General features: G+C 38.5%; 1 protein-coding gene across 2 annotated transcripts in view; it reads right to left on the bottom strand.

Moving 5' to 3' along the window:
* Positions 1 to 16363, bottom strand: part of LPAR4 (lysophosphatidic acid receptor 4) — a 194222-nt gene that overhangs the window by 10772 nt on the left and 167087 nt on the right. The window contains exon 1 of one of the 2 annotated variants that reach the window (XM_036270744.1): positions 416 to 713. The exons of the other annotated variant lie outside the window; for it this stretch is intronic. The gene's annotated coding sequence lies outside the window, so the exon portion shown is untranslated. Of the gene's footprint in view, positions 1 to 415; positions 714 to 16363 lie in introns of those variants that run through there. 2 annotated transcript variants of the gene reach the window in all.

Below are 16363 nucleotides of genomic sequence, written 5' to 3'. Positions count from 1 at the left end.
ACATTCTCCATAAATCAATTAAGCATCAAAGCATGCCCCATATAGTTTTCCTAGAAGAAACCTCATCATAATAGGAGCCACATTAGCTCACAATCAATTGCAAACCAAAGAAATATAGAGCTAGCCAAAAGAATTTCTAAGCCCTACTCTGATTTTAACTGGGCTCTCTAGGACAACTGTGTTTACATAAAACAACAGCCTGAAACTCCTGTATCTTTTCCACTGAAACAATATTATTGCCAAAACAATAGAAATTCTTGCTTTTTTTTTTACCATTCGACACGATGATCTGTTCAGCACTTCAGAGTTGAAATCTAACTTATTTCCCCAAACACTCAAAGCGTTCCACTGAAGTCTGTTACGCCGTCTCCCCCACCCACAAACGCCCAAATAAATCTTTCTCAAAGAGACTTACCCCAAGAAAGAGTGTGCTAGATGAGAGTGTGCTCATGCCTGTAGAAAATTAGCTAATAAGCATGTGAACGGGCAACTCGCACTTTAAAAGTGCGTATTTTAATCCATTATTTTTTTTACAGGGAAAGGTTAGCCCAGCCCAAAGTAGCAGACTCTGGGCTGCCGCAGCTTCTTACAGCAAACCGCTCATTCTGAAAATGTGAGCTTATTTACATCTATCTCTTTCCCTTTGTTAAGAAATGGCCCTCTTGAATGCTGTAGCCGGCATGCCTTTAACAAACAGGACACAAGAAAAGGCCCAAACGCCTGGCTGAAGCTGAGGGCCGGGGGAACTTCTGGGGGTCTAATAGGAAATGCTTTTCATTGGATAAGGAGGCATTATTGGGAGCTGAGACCCCGCCCAATCCCCTGTGCTCCATCGTTCCCTTAGTCACCAATCCCTGGACTGAAGTTTTTCCTTAAAGAGCATTGCCTAGGAAAAGTAGTTTTCACAGGCAAGAATTAGCAGTTTAAGTGCTACTTGACAATTTAAAAAGTGTCTTTCCTAACCAGTTAATCCACAGAGAAAGCCTGTGTGCCTGCCTCTGCTGCAGGACTGCTATCCCCCTAAAATTCTAATGAGGAGGAGGAGACAAACCGCCAAATTTAGAGGAGGGAATTATGAACAGCCCCTGTTTACTCTCATTTGTTTAAAATAATTACAACAATATTGATAATAATAATTAGGGTGCAGGGAAAGACAAAAGGGAATGCTACCATAAATGCATTCCTATTATACTTGGTAGAATTAAGCCTCATACCACCACAAAAATGCAATTCAATACTATATTCACTCAAGCCAGCCAAGTGCTCTCAGATGGAAATGGGGGAGGGGGGGACTCCAGAGCTCTAATACTCACCTTCCGTGAACTAGGGAATACTGTGTGGCAAAAGGAGGGTCTGTACTTCTCTTAATTAACTGCCTGGCAGGAAGTCTAATTACCATTAAATTTTCAAAGGTTTGCTCAAAACCAAAATAAATAGTACAGATGCAATCTGTTTATAATGGGGTGTTATCTTCAACTGTATACCTCCTCCCCCCTGGGCAAGTTATTTTCTCATATGTTGACTGCCTTGGTCACCCACACTGCTTTTTTTCTTCCTATTTTTTCCTCCTTCCCTCCCTTTCTCTGATATGAATGCGTTACAGAAATGTACTCATACATATGTAACTTTATTGCTAGCTCTTTCCCTCTGCCACCGCCCCCCAATCCTTTGTCCTCTTCCTCCACTCACTGCCAACACTAGCACCAACAACAACCCCCTTTCTCTAGATTGAAATTCTTAGGCCAGGGGAAAGGTGCTTTCTCTCTCTGAACAGAGAAATCCTCTGCCTGCTTCAGAATGTAAGTCTATGTAATTAAGCCACCTCCCAAATAAAACATGCTTCATAATATTTTTTATTCTCTCTCTTTCTTCAGCTCTATTGTGGCTGTTCTCACTACCAGTCAAGGCCAGTAAACAAGTGAGTGTGAAGCTAATACTAACCTATTATTTGTGACTGATTCTGAAAAGTACTTTCTATTGGCTTCGCCACTCCCCTCCACCCCAGTCTCTGTTCTTTCTGTCACTTCTCAATTTACCTCAGGTATATCTATATCTGTCAGCTACTGATATAGACTGTATCCCCACAAAGTGGTCATGTACCCACTCTGAGCCAGGACTAGCTCTGGTTGCATTTATCTATCTACAAGAAAAAGATACAGTCACTGCCCTGCAGTGCCTCACAGTCTAGCTGGAGACATAAGAAATGTGAAAGAGTAAGATACCAACCAAAAATTTTGAGAAAATACTAAAGGAGTTATATGGAGAGTAAGTTTTGTAATGGATCAGAGGATAGAAATAAAGTCCCGTGGACAGGGGAGGGCTTCCCAGAGTAGGTGGTATTTGAGCTGGACCTCCATGGATGATTAGTATTTAAATAAGCCAAGAAAAGAAGAGGAAATCTTTCCAGGTGGCCAGATCCAAGTGATAAAATAAAGGAGGTGTGAAGTGAGACAAGGTGAAAAGGAAACTGGTTTCTCAAAAAAAGAAGGAAAGAAAGGTGGGGAGAAGAGCTTTGGCAGGGAGTGCTCAATTGTTGCAACTCAATGCCCTATAGTGAATGAAGCCAACCTATAGTCATGGTCACTGTCTATCTGTCTGTATGACCAGCTCACTATCTTTCTCTTCTTTGGGTTAATCTCTCTCAGTCTTCCAATTCACCTGCCTTAATTTCTCCTAAGGTACTCAACTAATTTTCTGATTAATCTCACAAATGACTCTCAGGTCTTTTACCATATCACTGGATCACATTACCTTTCAGCATCATTCTTCCTTTATCTGAATTCCAGCCTCACTGACCTACTTTAATTTTTCTAACATGAAATATGATCCTTCACACCATGGACATTTGCACATGCTATTCCCCTGCCTGGAGAACTCTTCTCTTACCCAGCCTCCTCTTCACCATGTTAATTATTACTCTTCCTTCAGGAATTATCCCAGTAATCATGCCTCAGAGAACCCTTCCTTAACCCCTACTTTAGGTCATAGCCATTTATTATATGTCTATATAGCACTGTGGACCTTTCCTTCAATGCATTTATCACAGATATAATTTTATATGTTGTGGTGTAATTTTTTATTTGTGTGATAATTTGATTGTCTATCTCTCTGAACTGTAAACTCCAGTAGGATACTAGGGTCCATATCTGCTTCATACAAAATTAGTATTAGTAGTGCTCACAAACCTCTTCTCCCTGACCTTCTCTCTTATCTAAGAAAATTAGCACTGTCCCTTTTCTAAAATTCTCACTGAAAACATGTGCCATTTCATCCACTGACAAACAAGTCCACATCAAGGTGTTATTTTAGAACAAAGCATGCATACAAATAAAGAAAAAAGTCCCATGAATGAGAAAGCACTGAATTTTTTTCACTACCATCCCCTTTTGCCCTCTCCTCACTTCTTGCTGCAAACATTATACTTTTGCCTGCTCTAATATTTGTAGGGTGGAAGGGAGAAAATGAAAGCTTTTCCAGGGTATTCTCCAAGCTGCCAGTTAATAGCTACAAAACTTAACCCAAAAAGTTCTATAAAAATAGCCTTCATTCAGTTTCATGTCCTTCCAACTGAGGGGAAAATGAATATGCAGCTGAAAAAGTGCATTCAGGAGTACCTAGGGGAGTATGCATTTCATTGTTATCTGTTTGAAAAGGAAGCAACTGAAATATAACTAACTTCCTACAGGGAATTTACATACTTGAATAAGAGTAGTCAGATGCTTCAGACCTTCACACTCCAAACCCAAATCAATTTTTCTTTCTGCCAGCAATAACAAAAGGCTGGGTGAATTCACCCCAAGTGCCAGAGACTCAGCACTATGCTAGTTTCCTTAGAAACAGTACAAATGTAACCAAAGGATTTTAACTATGCCTGTGGCTTAGGGTAGGACTAAGAGTTTTGGTAACACTCATAATCTCTAAATGAACATGGTGCCTATATAAACCTGAGCAGTGTTCTAGGAAAGGAAGCCATTTAATGACTAATTTTGCATTAATTATCAGGTGCATTGAAGCCTTTCAGAAAAAAAGAAAGGCTAGACCCCGAGTTCTACACTCGTTCTCTTTTTGTTAATCCTCACCTGAGGATATTTTTCTATTGATTTTTAGATAGAGTGGAAGGGAGGGAGGGAGGGAGAGAGAGAGAGAAAGAAACATCAATGTGAGAGAGACACATCAATTGGTTGTCTCCCACATGACCCTGGGGAATTGAACCTGCAATCCAGGAACGTGCCCTTGACCAGAATCAAACCTCTCAATTCACAGGCCTATGCTCTAACCATGGAGCCAAACTGGCCAGATCCACTCTTTCTTTTCTTAATACAGTCTTCTTTTGCTCCAATGGGACAAAAGGACTAGTAGTTCAGTTTCCAAGCCACTTCGTAACACTGGACACTAAATCTCTGAAAAGGTAGAAGACATTTTTTAAGCTCAGGGTCTAGAAGATTTTTAGCTCATACTTCACACTGGAGAACCATTACCTGTTACTTGTTTCTCTAGCAAGTGAAATTTCCTTCGCACTAACTGAACAGGTTTAAATAATAGCAAGTTTCCATTGTTATAGGCAAGGTTGGTAGTTAGAGAAAATGAACATTTCGCCCTGGCTGGTTTGGCTCAGCGGTTAGAGCGTCGGCCTGCGGTCCTGAGAGACCCGGGTTCGGTTCCCGCTAAGGGCACATACCTCGGTTGCAGTTTGTCCCCAGCCCTGGTTGGGTCATGTGGGTGGCAACCACTCAATGTGTCCCTTCACGTCGATGTTTCTCTCTCTCTCTCTCCCTTCCTCTCTCTCCCTCCCACTCTACCTGAACAAAAAGTGGAAAAATGTCCTCAGGTGAGGATAAAAAAAAAGTGAGAAAATGAACATTTCAATAATAAAGATTAGTAAGGTGCCCAGAAACCTTGAATGTTTGGTATAGGTAAGAAAAATGTCAAAGTAGTAATAATAATAATGGCAATAGAAAACTTTTCTTGAGCATTATTGTTACCAGAGCAATCAATAAGTCAGATTTCCCCATCACTACTAGTAGGAGTGAGGTTTTGGGGGTACTGCTGAAATAAGTATTTTTAGAAGCCCCCAGAGGAGAATGAGATGTGGTAAAAGACTTTATTTGCATGGAGTTACATTCCTTGGGTTGTAAAGTCCCATGTCCCTTAATCTAGCCCTGAAAAAAGGGACAGCTGTGAGTTCAGCAAAGCTAGAAGCAGGGCCAATCTCCAGAGTTTCCTTTCCAAGTGGCAGCCAGGCAATACAGCATTAATCCCTTAGTCCATTATATGGAGTCCACATTGCTATGGGCCACATGGGCAAATGCAGGGGATTGGTCCCCCTGCAATGGGAGAGCCAGGAGCTCCAGCAGGTAAAAGAAGAAATCAAAAGACAAGAGAACCAAGGGACAGAGAGTGTAAACTTTCTTTATTCAAGAGATTATGTATCTCAGATTTCACTCTCTTGCAGTGGCCATGCTTTTTCTGGCCACTGACTTGTTCTCAGGTATGACTGTCAGATAAGCACACACACCCTCACGTCATCTAGACCCTACTGGGCATGCATCTAAACTTCCTTTGTTCAGTCCTTTCCCGCACTGATCCACGGGGAACAGACTTGGAGTGTTAAACTGCAGCTTCCTGGCAAAGCTGTATAAATGGTGTGACTATTTTATTTAGTCTCCCCTTTATTCCTTTCCTGTTAATAATAACAGGTTATTATAATAGTGTTATTATTATATGCCAGGCATTCTTCTAAGCGCTTTACCTATATTTATTTACCTAATCTGCACAACTCCTATTTTATACTTAAGAAAATCAGGTGCAAAAACATTAAGGACTTGCCCAAAATTACACAGCTAGTAATTCTTCCATTAGTTCTGATCACTTGTGGACTGATAATCGTAATCACATTTTATTTTAATAGAGCACTTACAACTCTTTCCAAATTATATTTTTCATGAGCAAATATTAGGATCTGCCTTTTGAAATGCAAACTGCTCAGTCGAAGCTGACAAATCCCACTAACAGAATGTGTTGCTTTTAAACCATTCTAAGATTTGAAAGTCTCTGTATCTGTATCTGTTAATGTGAGGCCTAAAGTAACAGGCTAACTCTCAAAGGCATAAGGAAAAAAAGGACTTTTCTAAGACAACAAAATAAATAGTAAAACCTTATTATAATGCAAGTGTTTTGACATTACGTTAGTATAAATCTGAAGTAGATTTTGATAAGTTAACCTAAATATTGGAAAGCCAAGAGTACTCACTAAGAAAGTACCTCAAAAATAGAGTAAAAAAGCATTAAAGGAATGAAAAAAGTACACTAGAAAATAGCAACTCAATACAAAGAGATATAGTAAAAGAAGGACATATGACAAAAATAGTCATAATAATACCATTAATAACCTGGTTATTATTAACAGGAAAGGAGTAAGGGGAGACTAGGTAATATAGGCATGTCATTTATACAACTTTGCCAGAAAGCTACAATTTAACACTCTCTGGAGAAAAGGACTAGATCAATAGAGAAAAGGACTAGACAAAGATGCAGTTCAGACGTATGCCCAATAAGGTCTGAGTGATGTGGGAAGGTGCTTACCTGTCAACCACACTTGGAAACAGTTAGTTGGTCAGAATAGGTGTGGCTACTCAAGGGTGCAAAATCTGAGATACATAAACTCCTAAACAAAGGAAGTTCGCTCTCTTGGTTCTCTTGGCCCTCTTGGGACTCTTGTTGTAGAGAGAGTGTTCCCCTGCATTTGCCCATATGGCCCACAGCCATGTGAATTCCACACAATGGATTAATGAACTGAATCTAGCCTGACGCCTGATGCTACATTGGACTCAGCTTCAATATAGAACAGAATCTCTGGACACTGGACCTGCTTCTATTTCTGTTAAACCCATAGCTGCCCCTTTTCTAGGACTGGACTAAGGAAACTTACCATAAGTGTTCTTACAACAATAAAATTTTAGAACCCAAGGAATGGAACTTCATACAAATAAAATTCACTCATTCTCCTGTGAGTTTTAGAAAATTCATTTTCTCAAGATATCACAAGAGCCCCACTCCCACTAACAACAGAGAACTACATTTCTCCTGCAACATAAGATATATAGGAAACAAAAAGCAAAGTGGTATATAAAGTTATAACTATATCAATAATAGCATTAAATCAGATAGACTAAACAATTCAACCAGAAGGCATAAATTCTAACACTCAATTTAAAAACAAGATAACAATATGCTGTCTATGAAGTATACACTTTAGATTCAAAAACCACAAATAGTTTTAAAGTGCAAGGGTAGAAAAAGATATATCTCACACACAAAAAAATAACTGAAAAAAAAAAAAGAGTTACAGTGGCTATACTAACATCAGACACAGTAAACTTAGGATAAACACCTGTTCAAAAATTAATTAATAAAAAAAAGATAAACACCTGTTGCCTTGGCCAGTGTGACTCAGTTGGTTGGAGCATCATCCCACTCACCAAAAGGTCATGGGTTCAATTCCTAGTCAGAGCACATACCTGGGTTGCAGATTTCATCACCGGTCAGGGTGTGTATGGAAGGCAACAGATTGATGTTTCTGTCTCATATCAATATTTCTCTCTCTTTCCCTTTCCCTTCTCTCTAAAATCAATAAAAACATATTCTTGAGTGAGGATTTAAAAGATAAATACCTGTTACTAAAGATAGAGACATTTTGTAATGATAAAATGGGCAATCTACCAGGAAGACTGTTATGATTATAAACATATGTGCAACCATATACAGAGGCACAAAATACCTGAAGCAACAACTTACATAATTAAAGGAATCAATACACAATTTAACAATAATTATTGGAGACATCAGTACTTCATTTTCAGCAAAGGATAAAATGACTAGACAGAAGATCAAGAAGGATATAGAATAATTTAAAAACACCATATGTCAACTAGACCTAATATAATAGTTCTATAAGACACTCTATCCAACAACAGCAAAATATACACTCTTCTCAGGTACACATGGAATATTCTACAGTATAGACCATATACAGAGTATAAAACACATCTCAATAGATTTAACAAGATTAAAATCATACAAAGTATGTTGACAGCCCACAGTGGAATTAAATTGGAAACCAACAGAAAGAAATTGTGACATTTTTATGTGGAATAATAATATATACTAGCCTTTAAGAAAAGGAAATCCTACCATAAGTGTTCTTATAACAATAAAAGAGGTACAAGTTAATTTTTGGAGGTAGTGGATATGTCTGTTTTTGTGATTGTAGTGATAGTTTTATGAGTATATACATAAATCCAAACTCATCAAATTATATTAATATGTGCAGTTTTTTAATATCAACTATACTTCAATTAACCTGTTAAAAATAAAAACCTATTGATTATAAAAATATATATTTAAGAATAATAACATTGTTTTAAATTTAGATTATTGTGATAGTTGCACAAATCTTTGAATATACTAAAAACCACTGGATTATACAGTTTAAACAGGTGAGCATTAGTATTATGTAAATTATATCTCAATGAATGTCTTTAAAGAGATGAAAGGGTTAAACACAATGTTCTCCAAGATCTATACATAGGCTGTCACAATCGGGGATTATATAACATTAAAATTAATCGATTTTTTGTATCTTTACTGTTGAGAGTATTACAGATGTCTCACTTTATATTTTTATTTTTTATTTTTATTTTTTTAATTTATTTATTTTTGTTACAGATGTTTCTTTTTTCCCCCACTGATTCCCCTCTCCCTCTCCCTCCCCACCCTCTCCCCAGCTTTGTTGTCCATGTCCATTATTCATGCACACATGCATATAAGTTCTGAGGTTTATCTCTCCCCCCACCCCCTCTTCTGGGGATAGTCAGTCTATACCCCATTTCCACATCTCTGAGACTACCCCATTCCTTAGACAAACAGAGAAAGACAAGTATCATATGATCTCACTTATTTGTGGAATATAATGAACATAACAGTCTCCCTTTATTTTTATCTCTTGCCCCCCCACCACCCAGTTGCTACCCCACCCCAGGCTTTTAACACTCTGTTGTCTGCGTCTATGGGCAATGCATGTATGCATATAAATTATTCAGTTAATCTCATCCCACCCACCCCACTTCACTGAGATTTATCAATCTGTTATATGTTTCCATGCATCTAGCTCTGTTTTATTCATAAGTTTATTTTGTTCATTAGATTCTACATATAAGTGAAATGATGTGATATTTGTGTTGCTCTGACTAGTTTATTTTGCTTAGCATAATCATTTCCAGATCCCTCCATGCTGTCACAAAGGGTAATAGATCCTTCTTTTTTACAAGGAGTCAAATGGCAGTTCCATTTTTAATTTTTTTAGAACACTCCACACTTTCTTCCATAGTGACTGCACCAGTCTCCATTCCCACCAGCAGTGTTCTAGGGTTCCCTTTTTCTCCACATCCTAACCAGCACTTCTTGTTTGCTGATGTACTGATGGTAGACATTCTAGCTGGTATGAGCTGGTACCTCATTGTCATTTTAATTTCCATCTCTCTGATGATTACTGACATTGAGCATTTTTTTATATGCCTCTCGGCCATTTGTATGTCCTCTTTGGAAAAGTGTCTATTCAGGTCCTTGACTCATTTTTCAATTGGATTGTTTGTCTTCCTTTTGTTGAGTTGTATGAGTACTTATATATTTTGGAAATTAACCTCTTATCAGATGTACCATTGGCAAGTATGTTCTCTCATATAGTGTGTTCCCTTTTCATTTCATGCCAGTTTCTTCTGCTGTGCAGAAGCTTTTTAGTTTTGTGCAGTCTCATTTGTTTATTTTTTCCTTTGTTGTTCTTGCCTTAAGTGATGTTTTGGTGAAAATTCTGCTACAAGATATTTTGTTGCCTACATTTTGTTGATATTTTGTTGCCTACATTTTTTCTAGATTTTTTATAGTTTTATGGCTTACATTTAAGTCTTTTATTTATTGTGAGTTTATTCTAATCTGTTTTATGTATCCACCCTCTGTTGTCTGTTTTTCTTACCACACACTCAGATTCCTTTCGCTTCTGAACTCAAAATGAAACAACTATTAAAAAACTCCATTGCTGTATATGTCAAAAATTATTAATAAATGCATTTATTAGGTATTTTTGAGATACTTTTACTGTATAAGGCACAGCACAAACTGATACAACTGATACAGAGATAATTAGGTAGTGGTCCCTGTCTCCAAGCATCTGACAGGTATGGACTCAAACAGCTGTAAATCAATACAGAAGGAAGTGCTGCTGAATATGTCAGAAAGAGAAGGCTTGACAGAGTGGAATGTATTTAAGCCTTAAAGAATGAATAAGCTTTTGGTAGGTGGACACTAGGGCACTCTAGGCTGAGAAAAATTATGTGAAAAATGTATACAGACAGAGAAGTTTATTCTCAATGCAATTCCCCCAAGGACCTTGACTATACAATAGCCAATCTAATTTTAGTTACCATAAATATTTAAACATCATAAATTACTTTCCTTTTAAAATATTCTATTATTCATACTTCATACATCCAGCCTTTAATTAGTTTACATTGGGAGGCTTTATTGAATTCCCACTCATACTGCTTCCCTTAATGACTACTAGGTAGTTCAATTTCTTTATGGTCTTCTGTGGACTAATAAAGTAATAAATGTTGTTCTTTGCATTCAGAATTGGTCAAGTGCCCCAGGAGGCAGTTCAAAATTAACATAAGGAGACTATCTAATCCTTAACATAATCTTGATAAAAATATATGATAAAAGATTCCCCTGAAGATTTTACATTTCAAGATTTTTTAATTATTAGACTCTATTATTCAGAGCAGCTTAAGGTTTACGAAAAATTGAGGAGAAAATAGTTTCCAAATACTCCTCCACAGGCACAGTTTCTCTTGTTATGAATATATTGCATTAGTGTGATATATTTCTTAAAACTGATAAACAAATATTGATACAGTAACAAAAATGCATTGTTTACATTAGGGTTTACTCTGTGCTATACAAGTCTGTTGTTCTGACAAATGGACAATGTCATGTGTTTGCCAATACAGTATCATACAGAATAGTTTCCCTGCCCTAAAAATCTCCTGTGCTCCACTTATTTTATTTTTCTTCTTAATTGTTTTTGTAGAGAGAGAGGAAGGGAGAGGAACAAATAGAAACATCAATGAGAGAGAATATCGATTGGTCGCCTCCTGCATGCCCCTCACTGGGGATCAGGCCCACAACCTGGGCATGTGCCCTGACCAGGAATCAAACTGGCAACCTCTTCATGCATGGGTCAATGCTCAACCACTGAGCAACACTGGATGGGCATGTGCTCCACTTATTTATCTCTCCTTCACTTATCCTGAACCATTTAACCCACGTTTACCATAGCAATAGTTTTGCCCTTTCATAATATTCTGTAGTTAGAATCATACAATATGTAGCTTCTTAGACTGACTGCTTTCACTTATTAAAATGCATTTAAGGTCCTTTTGTGTGTTTTTGTAGCTAACTTATTTTTGTTATTGCTGAATAATATTCCATTATTTTATTATCACTAATGTTCCGGATGTATCACAGTTTGTTTGTTTGTTTGTTTGTTTGTTTGTTTGTTTGTTTGTTTGTTTTTTAGTACATGCCCCTAGCGAGAACCTAACCCAGGACTCTGGTCTGCAGGCCTGCGCTCCAACTGCTGAGCCAAACTGGCCAGGGCTATCACAGTTTATTTATCCACTTACCTATTGAAAGACATCTTGGTTGTTTCCAAATATTGACAATTATGAATAAATTTGCTATAAATATGTGTGTGCAAGTTTTTATCTGAATAAAAGTTTTCAACTCATGGGTAAATACCAAGGAGTGAGATTGCTGGATTTTATGACAAAACTATGTTTAAATTTGTAATAAACTGCCAAAATGTCTTCCAAAGTGGCTATACTATTTTCCATTCTCACCAGCATTATGTTACTCCCATTTCTAGATAATTTTAATAAAAGCTCATTTTAGTATTGAGTTATGTGCCTGTCTCAATCATCATGGCTAATTTCTGTGTCTAGAAAACAAATCATAAAAGGGGAAAGCAGAATGTGGCTTCCAACTATCTATGTGGCTTTCTGCTGTGATTCCTGGAGATCACAATGTTTTCTTTCAAAAACCAATTGAGGAGAGATCCAAGATGGAGATGAAATAGGTGGAAGTTATACCTACTCCTCCCAGGATCAAACTAGAATGACAACTAAAATATAGAACAATCAACCTTAATAGCAAATTAAAGCCTAGCTAAAAAAAAAAAAAAAAAGTCTTATAACCAAGGATTTACAGAAGAAGCCACATAGAGACTGTTGGGAAAGGTGGAGCTGTGAAAAGGGCTGGCCCTGCACCTACATGTGATGGCTTATATGTGGGATATCTCAGCTGCAAAGCCCCACACTGAAGAACATCGAGTATCAACCCCATGCTGGGTTCACCAGCCGGAGCACCAGAGCCAGGAACATAAGCAAACATAACATCTGACAGTGAAAATCAGCGGGGATTCTGTCTGCTGGGGAGAGATGGGAGTCTGCCAGAAACCTAGGTGCCCTCTTAAAGGGCCAGTACACAAAATATCTTCCTCAGCCATTCACCCTGGGCTCCAACTGGGGTAGGGAGTAGCTCAGAGCAGACTACAGTTGTGTGAGGAGATACTGAGTATGTAGATCTGGGAAGAGAAATGAAGGAATAGCTACTAGGGTCCCTGTGCTGAGTCCCTCTCCCACATTACAGACACCATCTTCCTAAAGTGGAACACTCCCCTCCATATGGCATTAGCCTGGGGGAATGCAATAGCTCCACCCTCTGGACTGCTTGTTGCCCTGACCTGCAAAGCTCATGCACTGCAGAAGAAATCAGTTGTCTGGGCCTGTGGTGCAGAGTTCTGGACATAACTAGGAGGTGTCAGGGACGGAGTTGTGTAGATCTTGGCATGTGACAGTTTTGCTTCTCATGCCCAACTGGTGCAGAGCCTTCAACTTTACACAGCCAAAACTTGGTATGTTTGGGCCTAATAAACTCTGCTGGCCTCCCCGTGACAACTCCCCGAGACTCTGCCCAATTATACAGGTCTGTAGGGAAGCAGCTGGCCTTTGGGTACTTCGGGAATTTTGCTGAGTGGCCCCAGACCAAGCACTGCCATCCGGAATAAATCTGTATCAGTCAGGTGAATGCCACTCTCCTCTCCCTTGCAACTCACTGAGAACCTTTGTCAGACAACTCCTATTGCCAAAGGCTCTTTCAGTGATGGAAACTAACATACAGCTGGCAGGCAGGGAAAGGTAGAGGAATATCTCGGGGTACATTGGGCATTTTGCTGACCTGTCCTCAGGACAGTGCTAGTGGAAACAGACCTTGGTGTGCACCTTGGCCCTTCCCACGCACACTCAGGCACAGCAGAGACAACCACAAATTGTGGATCATTTTGTAGCTTCAAATAGGTTTCCCAGAGCCAGTCACCAGCCATATCTGACATTGAACTGCACCAGAGTCCCTCTGAAGAGGTCCTAGAAAAACATGTCCAGTGGCAAGCTTCAAAAACAGGAGAACAGAATCAAATTAGCTCCACAGGTGGCAAAGAGAGAATCTTAAAAGCAACAAGAGAAACACGGTAAATTACTTTCAACAAAGCTCCCATAAGACTGTCAGCTAATTTCTCAAATGGAAACATTTCAAGCCAGAGGGATTGGTATGAAATATTCAGAGCAATGGAAATAAAGGACCTACAACCAAGACTACTTTTACCCAGCAAGGCTATCATTTAAAATTGAAAGAGAAATAAGGAGCTTCCCAGAGAAAGAAAAGCTAAAGGAGCTGCTGCTGTTGTTTTTTTACCAACAAACCCGTATTACGAGAAATGTTGTTAAGGGGCCTTCTTTAACAAGAACAATGAAAAAAAAAAAAAAAAACAAGAGGAACATAGTTAAAAAGAAAAAAATGTCAATAAATACATACCTATCAATAATCACTTTTACTGTTAATGGCTTAAATGCTCTAATCAAAATATTTAAGGTAAATTAAAAGATCTTTTTAAAAACCAAAACTCATATATATGTTGTCTACAAAATACCCACATCCTAATGAAACCACACACACACACCAAAAGTGAAAAAAAAAAATGGAATAAGATATTTTATGCAAATGGAAATTTTAAAAAGCTGGAGTAGCAATATTTATATCAGACAAAATAGACTTTAAAACAAATGCTGCAATAAACATGGGGTCCATATATCAATTAGAATTGGTATTCTTGTTTTCTTCAGATAAATACCCAGAAGTGGGATTGCAGGTTCATATGGTAAATCATTTTTTTGTTTTCTTTTTTTGAGGAATCTGCATACTGTTTTCCACAGTGGCTGCATGAATTCGCAGTACCATCAATAGTCCAGCAGGGTCTCCTTTTCTCAATAACCTTCCCAACACTTGTTATTTGTTGACTTTTTAATAATAGCCTTTATGACTGGAGTGAGGTGGTATCTCATTGTGGTTTTAATTTTTATTTTCCTGATGATTAGTGATGTTAAGCATCTTTCCATGTGACTATTGGTCATCTGTATGTTTTTTTGGAGAAATGTCTTTTCATATACTCTCCTATTTTGTGATCAGATTATTTATTTTCATTGTTATTCAGTTGTAAGAGCTCCTTCTATTTTTTTATTAATTTATTCTTGTTACAGATGTTTCTACTTTTTTCCCCATTGACACCCTACTCCCCATTCCCCCACCTCATCCATTGGTAATGCGTACATGCATATAAGTTCTGTGGTTTATCTCTTCCCACCCCCCACCATACCACCACCTCCCTCACTTCCTCTTCTGAGGGTTGTCAGTCTGTACACTACTTCCACATCTCTGGGTCTACTTTATTCCTTGGATTGTTATGTTCATTATATTCCACAAATAAGTGAGATCATGTGGTATTTGTCTTTTTCTGCTTGGTTTGTTTCGCTTAGGATAATACTTTCCAGGTCCCTCCATGTCATCTCAAAGGATAAGAGATCTTTCTTTCTTACAGCTACATATTGTGTATATGTAGCATAGCTTTTTTATCCACTCATCTACTGATGGACACTTGAGCTGTTTCCAGATCTTAGCTATTGTAAATAGTGCTGCTAAAAACATGAGGGTACATATATTCTATCTTTTTTTTTTTTTTTTTATCCTCACCCGAGGACATTTTTCCATTTTTTGCTCAGGTAGAGTGGGAGGGAGAGAGAGGAACAGAGAGAGAGAGAGAGAAACATCGATGTGAAAGGGACACATCGAGTGGCTGCCACCCGCACAACCGACCAGGGCCGGGGACAAACTGCAACCGAGGTACGTGCCCTTAGCGGGAACCGAACCCGGGTCTCTCAGGACCGCAGGCCGACGCTCTAACCGCTGAGCCAAATCGGCCAGGGCCATATATTCTTTCTGATTGGTGTTTCAGGCTTCTTAGGGAATATTCCTAGAAGTGGGATCACTGGGTCAAATGGAAGTTCAATTTTTAATTTTTTGAGGTAACACCATAGTGTTTTGCATAGTGGTTGCACCAGTCTGCATGCCCACCAGCAGTGTACTAGAGTCCCCTTTTCTCCACACTCTCACCAACACTCGTTGTTGGATGATTTGTTGATGGTGGCCATTCTGACAGGTGTGAGGTGATACCTCATTGTTGTTTTAATTTGCATCTCTCTGATGATTAGTGATGTTGAACATTTCTTCATCTGTCTCTTGGCCATTTGTAAGTCCTGTTTGGAGAGGTGTCTATTTAGGTCCTCTGCCCATTTTTTAATTGGGTTCTTTGTCTTCCTTTTGTTGAGTTGTATCAGTAATCTATATATTTTGGAAATTAACCCCTGATCTGATGTATAATTGGCAATGATGCTCTCCCATACAGTGGGTTCCCTTTCCATTTTGATAGTTGTTTCTTTTGCTGTGCAGAAGCTTTTGACTTTGATGTAGTCCCATGTGTTCATTTTTTCCTTTGTTTCTGTTGCCTTAGGTGATGTATCAGTGAAAATTCTGCTGCGTATGATATCCAAAATTTTGTTGCCTACAGTTTCTTCTAGGATTTTTATGGACTCACAAGTCACATTTAAGTCTTTTATCCATTTTGAGTTTATTCTTGTGTACGGTGTAAATTGATGGTTTAGTTTCATTTTTTTACATGTAGCTGGCCAATTTTCCCAACACCATTTATTAAAGAGGCTGTCTTTCCCACCCCACCCCCCTCACCCGAGGACATTTTTCCTTTTGTTTTCAGATAGAGTGGGAGGGAGAGAGAGGAAGAGAGAGAGAAAGAGAAACATTGACATAAAAGGGACACATCAAGTGGCTGCCAGCAGCACAACCAATC

This window comes from Molossus molossus, unplaced genomic scaffold (genome assembly GCF_014108415.1).
Source record: "Molossus molossus isolate mMolMol1 unplaced genomic scaffold, mMolMol1.p scaffold_m16_p_2, whole genome shotgun sequence".
Lineage (NCBI taxonomy): Eukaryota > Metazoa > Chordata > Mammalia > Chiroptera > Molossidae > Molossus > Molossus molossus.
The sequence above is the reverse complement of the archived record's forward strand: the minus strand, read 5'-3'. Positions and strand labels throughout refer to the sequence as shown.